The following is an 11,620-nucleotide window of genomic DNA, read 5'->3' on the forward strand; positions in this document are numbered from 1 at the left end:
CCATAGAGCAGCCATCTGCCCACAGAAGGAAATGCCCAGGACATTATGTATTTTTTAAATTTTTTCTTAAACAAAGGTATTTGCCAGATGTCACACAAGAGAAAGCCAAGGGGAGTCAAGCTCCTGTCCTCCCACATGGACACCACTGCCATCCCAGCAGGGGTTTGAAACCACCCTAGGATATCAGTCAGGAAAAACTTATACACATTTGTCTCAAAAAAAACCAAACAACCAGCAACAACCTGTTTACCAACATGCCTTGCCTTTCCCAATGAAGGATCTCCAAGCACACAGCTAAAAAAAGAGAGGACAGGTAACAATTTCCCTTTTTTCTCCATCCTCACCATCATCTCTACAGCAGTTTGACCATTGCTGGCAGGCACAAAAGGAGCCAGATCCTGTTCCTTCGAGATAATTCCAAGTGCTTCGAATGCAGCGTAAGGGCACAGGTACAGCCCAAGGCCAGGCTGTATGAACCAGATCACTCTGGTCTCCACAAGGAGGCTGAAGTGGGATCTGGTGCCTTAGATACAACAGTGATAGACATCATAAAAAGGATTTAATTAAAAAAAAAAAAAAAAAAAAAAAAAAAGCAAACCCACAAGCATCGGGCTTTTCTGTGAGCTCTGGGCATGACCCTAATCCCACAGAAGCACGTGGGTGTTTTGCAATCATTCTCACTCCACGCAGATCTTTTCTCCTTATCTTGCCTCCTGTCTTCCCATCCCTCCCTCCTCTCTCATTTCCTTTCCCCGCCAGGCTGGTGCCCCCCGCTCACCCATCCCCATCTGCTTGGTGCCTGCTGGCCGCCCTCCAGCCCCAATCACACCCAGGGACCTCCTGCATCAGCAGGAGCGCGACACCGACGGCGGAACACCCACCGAGCCACCAGGAAGGAGCCACCTCAGAGCCTGCGCCTTTAAATTCATTCTACTACCGCAGCCATTTCACTAAATGCTTAATTGCAGCCACCTCCCCGCGTCTGTCTCAGTCCGACACCCACAGATGCAGCTGCCCACGCCGGCCCACGCTCTGACTCATGCTCAGAGCAGTTGTCAAAAAACTCCGCTCCCCGCCGAACGCTCCCTTCAAACGCATGCTGCTACTTTGATCTATTTCCATAGATTCCTGTGAGTCACTGGAGCCGTCTCTGATCTCAGCCCCACCGACCGGAGCCCGCACGGGTGTTGTTTTGCATGAATTTGGCTTGTGCAGAGAGCGGACCCCGCTGCGACGTACGGGTATGTGGGAGCGGAGAATTCCTGGGAGCGTCTGCCACAAATGAGTTACCCAGCGAGTCATTATTTCCTATTGAAAAAGAACTGGTTGTGCTCTGAAAAAAATATCACAGGGAAAGCGTTATTGTCAGATGTGAAGTCACAGCTATCCTCAGAAACTCTCTCCATCATTCGGAGGTGCTCCAGCAGGCAGCCTTTTCTGCCTCGATGAGGCAGGTATCCTCCTCCTCCCCTTGCAGGTAGCAAAACGGTGCTACCAAGCACTCAAATGCCCATTCTGGCAAGAGATGGAGCTAGGCCGCCACCAGCAACACAGGTTAATTGATAACCAATTGGGTTTGGTGATGTGGAGATGACGGTCATTTCAAATTATGGAATGACTCAAATGTTTCCTCTTGCTCCACAGGTGTAAGTTCAACTCAACCCCCTTCTGTACAGCGGTAACCAAAAGCTGAATTTTGCTGCCAAACTAAACGCTTCCCAGTGCTTCGGTGCATCATTGCCATGGGTGCCTCCAGCTGCTGATTGGTCTCAGAAGCACCACCTGCATGCACTGGTAAACCTGATTACAGTAAATCTAATTAAACATCCAAAGCCAACGTATCCAAACCAGCCATGCACAGCCACACCTGAGCGTCAGCCCTTGAAATTTCAGTGGCAACATAAAATTCATGGAGTGTTAGCCCACCTTTTTAACACCAGCAGTGCCAATAGCCCCTCCTGTAGATAGAATATGAGACCCAGCAAAACACAGCCTGAGTATGGATATGCCCACAAATGGTCTTCTAGCTCTGTAAGTCCCATTTTTGGGTGCCTCTCTGCACGAATGGGAACTGAATTACTGCTGTGGGACTGCTGACATCCAGCTGCAGTGCAAATCAGCTCAGAACAGGACAAAGCAGATACAACAGGCCAAACTTGCATGAGCTGCAACACAGGTGCTAGCATCACCTGCGCTTCACCTTTGACTAACAACTGATAGCGACAACAAGAATATCTTCTTAAAATCTCACCAAATCTTTATGAGGTGCAGTGGTGTGGTGCCTCCTTCGTCTTGAAACCTTGTGTCCAGCATTCCCAAAGAAAGGCCTCGAAGCAAATAAAAGAACAAAGCTAATTGAAATGACTGCTTAAATGAGCTTCTACCTTCTTCTCAGAGAAGTTCTACCAAAGTTATTGCCCAATGACAGACAAGTTCCTGTAAGCATCCCAGCCTGCCCAGGGCAAGTCTCATTAGCCCCCAGGCAACAGCTGCTGTGACTTCCACAGGTGCATCTTAATTTCAAGCTAAATGAGAGAAAAAAAGTAGAAAAAATTATTTCTATTTGCAAGCAACAAAGGATTATAGGGATGTGGCAGGGGGGACTCAAAGATGATCTGTGATACAAGAAGGTCCTTATGCTTTCTTTCTTTCTTGCAGAAAGAAATCTTGGATTTACTCTGCATTTATACCATGTTATCGAATTAGAGCTCCAAACATCATCAGAGCCCTACTCGAAAGAGCTGAAAAATACAAATGAGTGGGAAAAAGAGGAGGAAAAGGTATTAATAGAGAGGATGGTCTCTGTATAACAGCTCACAAAGGGAATATTTGCTGCCTTTAGAAACATGTGTGATGAAAAATACTTACCACAATGAATGGAGCGTGTCCTGGGCAGCTTGTTCCTTTACAAAGCAGAAGGCAAGTGTAGTACCTATGGTGGAAAACCAGTAGGGTTTTACTCTCTTCCCCTTTCTCCTGCAGTAACAGAGAACGCTCTCCTTTTTGCCTTGGTCTCCAGTAGTACCGCCAACCATCAGCAGGACTTAAGATCCTGCAGGCAGGGAGAATACAGCAGAAAACAAGGAGACATCTCCACCGGCTGGCTGTCAATGGGCTCGTTCCCCAGAGCATCTCAGCAGAAGCTCCCTGCAGCCTTACCCTACAAGGGGTTGGGGGTAAAGCCCACAGCATCCCTATGGGACACGGGGCAACCATGCCTCTGTCCCCTGACATGGGGACATGTTTCTTCCCAGGCACAGCCTCTTGGGAGCTTCTCAAACAGAAGGACCCAGCAGAGAGCATCTGGATTCAGTTTCTAAGTCCCAATTTTTGAGTGGTGGAACCAGGAGAGATCGCTGCAAGCTGAGGAAAAGCAGGGAGAGATGTTTTTTGAGCCCGGAAAGGAATGGAAGCTCTTAATATAGCAAGGGGAGTAATATAAAAAGAGTTTTCCTATCTCCCACCTCCCGATCCTCCCACAGACATACTTATTTTAGCTCCTGGCTACGCCCCCCAGCACTCAGAACACCACCAGGGTTGCCAAATGCCTGTTCTGGGAGACAATTTGCATACTGGGAACAATTAAAGTCTTGTTTGCTGCTCCTCACTAGAGCACCCGGGGCTGAGGCTGGCCAGAAGCCCCTCACGCAGCCCTGCAGGGCTCAGCTTGCTTTACTGGCTGCTGGCAAATGGCTCGTGGGCCCATATGGGTCCTGGCCATGAACGAGCCAGCAGCATGTGTGCTTCACAGCACCCCCAGCTCATCAGGTTCCTCCTCCCAGCACCAGAGAGAAACTCTCCTATATCATCCCAAATCACAGATGTACCTTTATGTTTTCTATCCCAAAGGCACTTCCAGCAGGACTCAGCCTTCAGGGCAAACACATGTATTGAGGAAAACTCACGCTCTACAAATGAAGGGTTCTCCATTAAACAATAATCATCCTCATTTGACGGGGTTTCCTTCATACAACATTATTTTTACCTATTAAACGAGATGTCAGCAGTAGTTATTGTATCATGTCATATTATGACAGGAATAATAGATGAAATATTCTCGTTTTATTTTCCATTACAATTACAAAGAGCAGCTGTTATCTGGTACCATTCGAGACATCTTCCCTTTGTGCCTAGATCAAAGTGTCTCCGGTTGGTGCCCTACGAAGCTGTCAAATCCTTTCCTTACGACACCAACCAGAGACACTTTCATCTAGGCACAAAGGGAAGGTTGTTTAATCAGCATCAAGCACAAGCTGCCCTTAATTAAAAAAGTCATAATAATTGTTTAAGCTCTTATGTCATGCTGGGATGTGTCAGTAGCTGTAAGGCCCACAACGTAGTGTCTCCGCAGGTGCAGTGTGAAGGATTGCAATGGCAAAACATCCCTATTTTGAAATACCCAAGCAAATTTTCCTCAAAAATCCACTAAAAAGAAGAGTTTTGTTTGTTTGTTTGTTTGTTTCCAAAATTCCAGCCTGGAGAAAACTGAAAAAAAAAAAAAAAAAAAAAAATTCTTGATTTCACAAAAGATGAGGAGTAAGAAGTCAGGGATGGAGTAACAGCCCCTTGTTTCCTCTCTCATCTCTTCCTCCAAGAATGGCTCCAGCATTCCAGGAGACGTAAAGCACAGCAGCTGGATATTAATGGAACTTGGCATCACAATGATTTTGGGCTTTTTTTTTAATTAACGCTGTACCGTATTACAACAAGGAAACGTTTTCTCCTCTTTTATTAACATCCCAACCCCAAGCCAAGTATTAAATAAGACTTAATTTAATTAGTTCTTGCATTCTCCCCTCTTGCAGGATTATTCAGTAACACAAAGTCCTTACCGAGCTCCCTCTCCTGCAGTCAGATAAAAATCCTGCTGATGGCAGTGGGAATGTTCAGGCTCCTCATTTACATGCACGCTGTGGTGCCATGAGACAAGAGACGTTTCCACCCCGGCTCACCTTGGCTGCGCCATGCTCTCCATGGCAGCTGCTCCCCACGATCCTCTCACCCCCAGGTCCCTCCTGGGACACCCAAACCTGCAGCCAAGGGCTCGGGGTTCACAGAGCAGTGAGCACTGCTGGCACCATTCCCATCCCTTTTCTCACCTTTTGACACCAGACAAGGTGAGCTGCTTGTCCTTACCTTTGCACTGAAGGGAGAGGGGAGGTGGAGCTCCATCCTCCACCACTCCGAAGCTGGTGGACCCAGTGAGGGATGGGGCAATTAGCCTTGCAGACAGCTATGGGCATGCATCCTGCTCCTGTCCCGTCTTGTATGGTGGCACAATGAAATAGGTGGTCCCACCCGCAGGTGACACCGTGGCTACTTGTGTGGTGGCCATGGCAGCCATAGCAAATGGTGTTAGAGCAGGCTGGTGGCAGCTGACAGGCAGGTTCCACGCTAGGGCCAGTTCTCTGCAAGGTTTTCATTGATGGATTAGAGATGGGATGTGAACACATACTAAGTTTGCAGACAACACTCCATTAGGAGGAGCTTATAGTTTCCAGGAGGGCAGGGAGGCCTTTCAGGGAGATCATAACGAATCAAAGGGCAGGGCCACCAGCAGCTGCATGAAGTTTAATGAGAGCAAGTGCTGGATTCTGCACCTGTGAAGGGGCAACCCTGGCTGTATGGACAGATGGGGGAATGAGAGGCTTTCCTGCAGAAAGGGTTCCGGCTGGCTGCACGTTCAATCTGAACCAGCAGTGTGCCTGGAGCCAAAAGGTCCAACTGTACCCTGGGGGACACCAGGCCCAGAGCTGCCAACAGGTGAGGGGAAGGATTGTCCACTGTGCTCTGTGCTGTGCAGCCTCACCTCCAGCATGGGGTGAGGGTTGGGTGCCACAGTGTCAGAGGGACATGAGCTGCAGCTGCTTTCCCTGACACAGCGACTAACCCGTTATTCCCAATCCGCACAGATGAGACACACGGCTTCTCCTTGCCAGGAGAGGAGATGGGGGAAAGAACTTTGCTCCTGTCTTTACTGAATCCAATCTCATTTGCGTTGGATTAAAATCACCTCACTGCCTAAGAAAAGCCAAATCTGAATCTTTCTGCCACAGCACTCACAGCCCTGCTGCTGCTGCAGGGCAACACACGTCCTTCCCATCACAGGAGCCCAGGGAAGTGCTGGGGACAAGCCAGGCTCGAGAAGCTGTCACTGTTTTTGCTTTGTAGGGGCACCTTATCTTGTGGAGGCAGCAGTAGATGGATGACCTGGAGAAGTCAGCAAGCAAGAGGGAAGGAGGAGGAGGGGATGTAGGCGAAGATGTAGGTGGTGCCACATCTCACGCTTCTGCTGGAGCCGGGAAGGGATGTGGAGCGCCCGCTTCCCAGTCCTACGCGCTCACTGGGACCATCTGTCCTCCTCCAGGAAGCAGCCCTGGGTCGGGAGAGAGGTCCTGTGGGGGGGGCAGGCAGTGCTGGAGAGCATGAGCCTTCCTGTGCTCCCCTGAACGGGTTTCAGCAGCCTGCAAGGAGCAGGTTTCACAGCTGTTTAAGAAATAGGGACCTTAACATGAAGAGATGGATGGCTGTGCCCAAATTCAAGTGAGGGCCCAGTGAGCAAAGCATCTCTCAAGTGCCCAGAAGCGCCTCAGTTGCTCAGCCAGCCACAGCAAGCAGCAATCCAACCAGCTGCTTCAGACATGGTGAAGGGCCTGCAATGCAAGCCGGCCTTCTGCACGCCCATGTTTCTGCCTGTGAGCTGTGGATGCCAGGCGGACCCATACACGCCTGGTCTGCTTTCCATGCCATGCACCCACGGCTCCTCGTTCACCCCATGGAAGGTTTTTCTGCCCGTGCATCAGCACGGAGAACAAAGCAAGGGCTGTTTCGCCGCAGGATTTAACCACCTGTTGTAATAGTCGTGTTGATCTAATCTTTTTGGTTTAATTAAAAGCCTCTCACTCAGGTTGCAGGGCTTTTTCCCTCCGCGCAGGATCACCACCTGTTTCACAGGCTCCAATGGCTCTGCCACGGAGGTGAGGACAGAGCTCTCCGAGTTCCCCAGACACACGCAAATGGCTGGAAAGCATTCAACGCAGGGCTGAGTGCCTACAGAAAAGCCAAAGCCTGGTTGTGCCAGCAGAGCTGTGGCAGGCGCTGCTGCTCCCACGGAGCACCGAGCGGGCTCGCTCCCAAGCTCCCTGCGAAGCACAGCGTTTGTGAGTGGCAGCAGCAGGAAGGGCCATCTCACCCGGGATCCCGTGGGCGTTTCACACGGCCCCGTTTAAGCAGTCAAGCACCAATTTGCAAAGCGCAAGCTCCCAATGGCAGGCGATGAGTCATTACGGGGTTTCAGAATGCGTAAATGAGCTCACAGCGTGCTCCTGTGTCACCGCCGGCTCGCCTTGTGCTCACCGGGCTGTGAGGCCACACAAGAACCTCGGAAATCCCACAGAAACGCAGTCGTGTTTCTGCTGCGGCACGTGAAGAGTTAAACGGGTTTCTTCCCATGCTGGGTTTCACCAGGCACTTCTGTGCAGCTGTACAACCCAGCGCCGCTACATTTCACACCGCCCGTCGGCGAGCAAATAATAAGCAAGCATGCGATTTTTGGCCACGCTGGCTTTTCCAAGGTGATTAAATAATTTTCTAAATAGCTCTGAGAATGAAGCTGTCTGAAATCCCCGGGGCATTAAGAAATGAACTGCGTACGCACACATTGAAACAGCGCAGTCAGGATTCAAATTTACCAAGCAGCGACATAACATTGCTAAGAGAGCAAACACCATTGACGTGAGCTGTTGCTGTCTGGACACACAGGAGGAGGCCCACAGGATGCAGGTGGAGCAGCCCTTCCTGGAGCTATCTTTGGGACCTGGAGACCCCCATCGCCCGTCTGCAGGGCCAGGCGAGGCGAGAGCAGAGCCACCGGGCGCTGGAAGCCATCCCTCCCCATCAGCTCAAGGAAATGTGTGCTTCGTGTTCTGCTCCTTCTCTGCCCACAGAGTTCTTGCTCGTGGTGGCGCGTAGGTGTATGTGAGGGATTTATCCTTTCCCCACTGAATCACGGCAGCACAACATCTTTTCAACCCTTCTGTACAAGCAGAAAAGAGCCCTGCGTTATTTCTCCTCGGTTGCTAGCTGAAGGAGGCACCCAGCAGCCCCCCGACAATGGGCTGCACCCAGCTGGGTGCCAGCACACACTGCCTGGCCCCACAGCCCCCCATGGAGGCAGGGACACCCCTGAGCAGTCTTTCCTGCACCACAGCCAACCCTCAGCTTTGTGCACACACCCAGTCTCTATTTCAAAAATTAAACCAATTCTGCAGCTGTTGCTATGGGCAAAGCCATTGTCAGCAGTGGCTGCTTTCCCTGCAGACCCTCATATAAATTGCTTCTTTAGAAAAGTAAGCAAGTTTAGCAATGACATGGTGAGCTTTTTGGTTCTGTGAGGAACAGGAGCATCCTGAAGTGAAACCCTGCTGTGTGAGAACTGCTCAGCCTGACAGCTTCTAACTGAGCTTCGTGGACACCCAGCAAGATGCTGAATCCAGTGGGGCCAGCCCGAGTTGACACAGGATGCTCATCCCATGTACCCACGTAGCTCTTGAGCTTCAGCCATCAATCTGCCCAGAACAAGTAAAAAAAAAAAACAAAACAACTAATAATCTCTAATAATCTGTTTGTGCAGTGATGTTTATGTGCAGTCTGGCATATTACCAGTAACTGCCTCGTGGCACATTCTGTCCCACAGTGGCACACTTCAGAAAATAGCGCACAGCTCATTCTTCCATGCCTTCTTCTAGCACAGGGCACGATCACACTCCAAGTGCAGGGAAAAAAAAACGGCAAACGTTGAACTATTTGCTCAGATTTCCCACATCTGAGATCTCGCTTGGGTGGGGAGAAAGTGCGAGGATTGAACCCACCAGGCTGAGTGCTTCTCTCTGCTTCAGACTTGCACACCTCCTCTGCAACTTGGATGGTTTGTTTCCTCCTTTCTCTTTGCACTTCCGCTCCCCGGTTTCTCTCCCCTTTTCCTACCCCATTTCCCACACCATTTCTGTTCTCCAGCTCTATCACTTCATTCTATCAAGACGTGGGATGCTGTTTAGTAACTGAGCTGAACCAGGGGAGCAGTACAACTGCTGGAGTCAGCCATAGGGCTGGGCAGTGCCATTTTGTCTCCTGACTTCCAAAAGACAGGCCATCACTGCCTCCTATCATCTCACAGCCCTGCTTTGGTCACATCCTCGAGCAAACATAAGGACATCAGCGAGCAAGGGAGCAGTATAACACAGGCCTGCCGGGCTGCAGCCCCTTGCTGGATTTCATTTCCTCATTTGCCTTGCCCACCACACCTAGCAAGGCCACCCGCCCATAGCGGCAGATTCAACCACAGGAGGAGGAAAAGCCTTTGGCCAGCAAGCTGCAGTTCAAAATACTCCCTCCTCTCCCATCCCAAGCCAATTACCTCCCAGTAGAGAAAACAATGGGGGGAAAAAAAAAGAAAGAAAAAACAACCCTGGAGAAACTGAAGAGTTCTCACGGTGAATTTTATTTTGTAGCAACAATATAAACATGTGAATAAGAACAGGCATCATTTGCAGGGCTGGCCTCTGATCCAGAGTACCCTGAATCCAGCAACCTGCCCAGAGCAGATGCGGGTGAACCTTTCCCCTGACTCCACTGAACAGCCAAGTTGCAGTCCACCAAGACCTTTGTCATGGAAAGACCAACGCTTGAATATCTGCTATTACCAAACTTATGTGCAATTGTGGAATGTATTAAACCCCCCCACCCTCCTCCCCATCTCCACTCTCAGGGTTTAAAAAAAAAAAAAAACAAAAACAAAAAAGGTAGAGCTGCAAACCAGTAAAAAAATTGCTTCCAGCTTGCTGAGACTGAAATGGCCTGTTGGACTTCTAAACTGAAATATCATTCTAGAGATAACCAAGGGGTTGTGACACAGAGTACTGTATTTACAACTCAAAAATATAACTGTTATGTTCTTTAATTTATAGCAAATTTAATACATTAGTGTTTACAAAATAAGTTCTGGACTCAACTGAAACAGCGTGCTGCTGTTCTTCCTCCTTCCTCTCACTCCAACTGAAAAGACCAGCAAGCTTAAGAGCTTCTTCTGTGATCCACGCACAACAGTTGAGATGGTGACAAAAAGAGCATTTCCTGAATGTCTCAAGGCTTGCTGCTCTATTACTCAAGCTGTATAGTTCAAACCTTAAGCTGTCCTTTAGCAAGTTCCATATATTCTTATGAAAACTACTCAGCTACTAACCAGTGCACTGGCTAACGTTACAAGCCAAAGAATTATCCATACTACTAGCTCACACAACAGGAAAGAGGAAATATAACTACACATTCAATCTCTTATTTCTAACAGCAAAGCTGCAAACTCCATCACTTGAAGTAAGATACTTCAGGAAGTGAAACAGTACCATACAGTTCAAGAAACAATTAAAAAAAAACCCATTTTAATAGTATAAAAAGTTGTTTACCGGTGTTTCTACTATAAAGCTTTGTTCCACAAATCAAAAGTGATAAAATAATTAGGTATGTTTACAGTGATAAGAGACTGCAGTGTAGACATTTCAGCTCACATTTCGCTGAGCACTTGGGCACGATGGACTGTGACTGAATTAATACACAGCTACGACACAGAGCCAACTGCAGACATGAAATACACACCTGAACGTGGAAATCTACCCACTGCACGGTAACTTATGTCCTTTAACCCTCCTTCACTCCTCCAAAAACGCTGTAGGAAAAAACTGCATTCAGAAACTAAGGCATGTAACTATTCTGACTGCAGGAAAGCAATCCTTAACGCGGGAGGTGCACAGAGGAAAGATGGATGCACACAAACGCAGCATGGGAAACTCCAACGTTTTAAGCCCATTATTTGTCCTTAGATAAAATGACATCTGCAAAAGTGAAAACGTACAAAAAAAATAAAAACTGTCAAATAAATAAAGAATACGGATGTTACTTCAACACATACATAAAGAAACGTATTGGCATACTGTATGCAGTATACGGTGTATTCATAGAATCACGTGGGCTGGACAACACTTGATAAGGAGTCACATTCTGAAGACGTCGTCCCTCATCTCTCTCCTCCAAAAGTTCTTACTGTTTCTGCATATCAGGAGCAACTTCAGCAATTGTACTGAAACTGACTGATAAACTGAAGGTACATCCAACGGTTACATTTTTCACATCAAATTGGGAACCTCTAATATGGACTCTTCCATATTTTAATTGGCATGTTCTACACTCCTGAACTGTAGATAGGTAGTCTACTGTAAATGCACTATACAAAGGCTGCTGAAACCATTAAAAGTGATGTAACAATAGTAAGTGTCAAGAACATCTGCTATGATACAGAACTGGGCTCTAGGTCTACCGAACGCTATACCCACAATAACATTTTAAACCAGAAGATATTTTTTCCATCTTCCTTTTTTCCTACAAACACTGTTGCAAACTTGCTGTTTACTGTGTCACGATGTTCACGTTCCTACTTCTCCAAGGATTTGTAATTCTAATGTTTAACAACCAGGTCTATGCTAGGTACACTTAAAGTAGACACTGAAATTTCAAGTAAAATGAACTGTAGCCACATCTACTAGACTCTATACATGTCCCAACATCTAGA

The sequence above is a fragment of the Tetrao urogallus genome (assembly GCF_951394365.1).
Source record: "Tetrao urogallus genome assembly, chromosome: 8".
In the NCBI taxonomy this organism is placed as follows: domain Eukaryota; kingdom Metazoa; phylum Chordata; class Aves; order Galliformes; family Phasianidae; genus Tetrao; species Tetrao urogallus.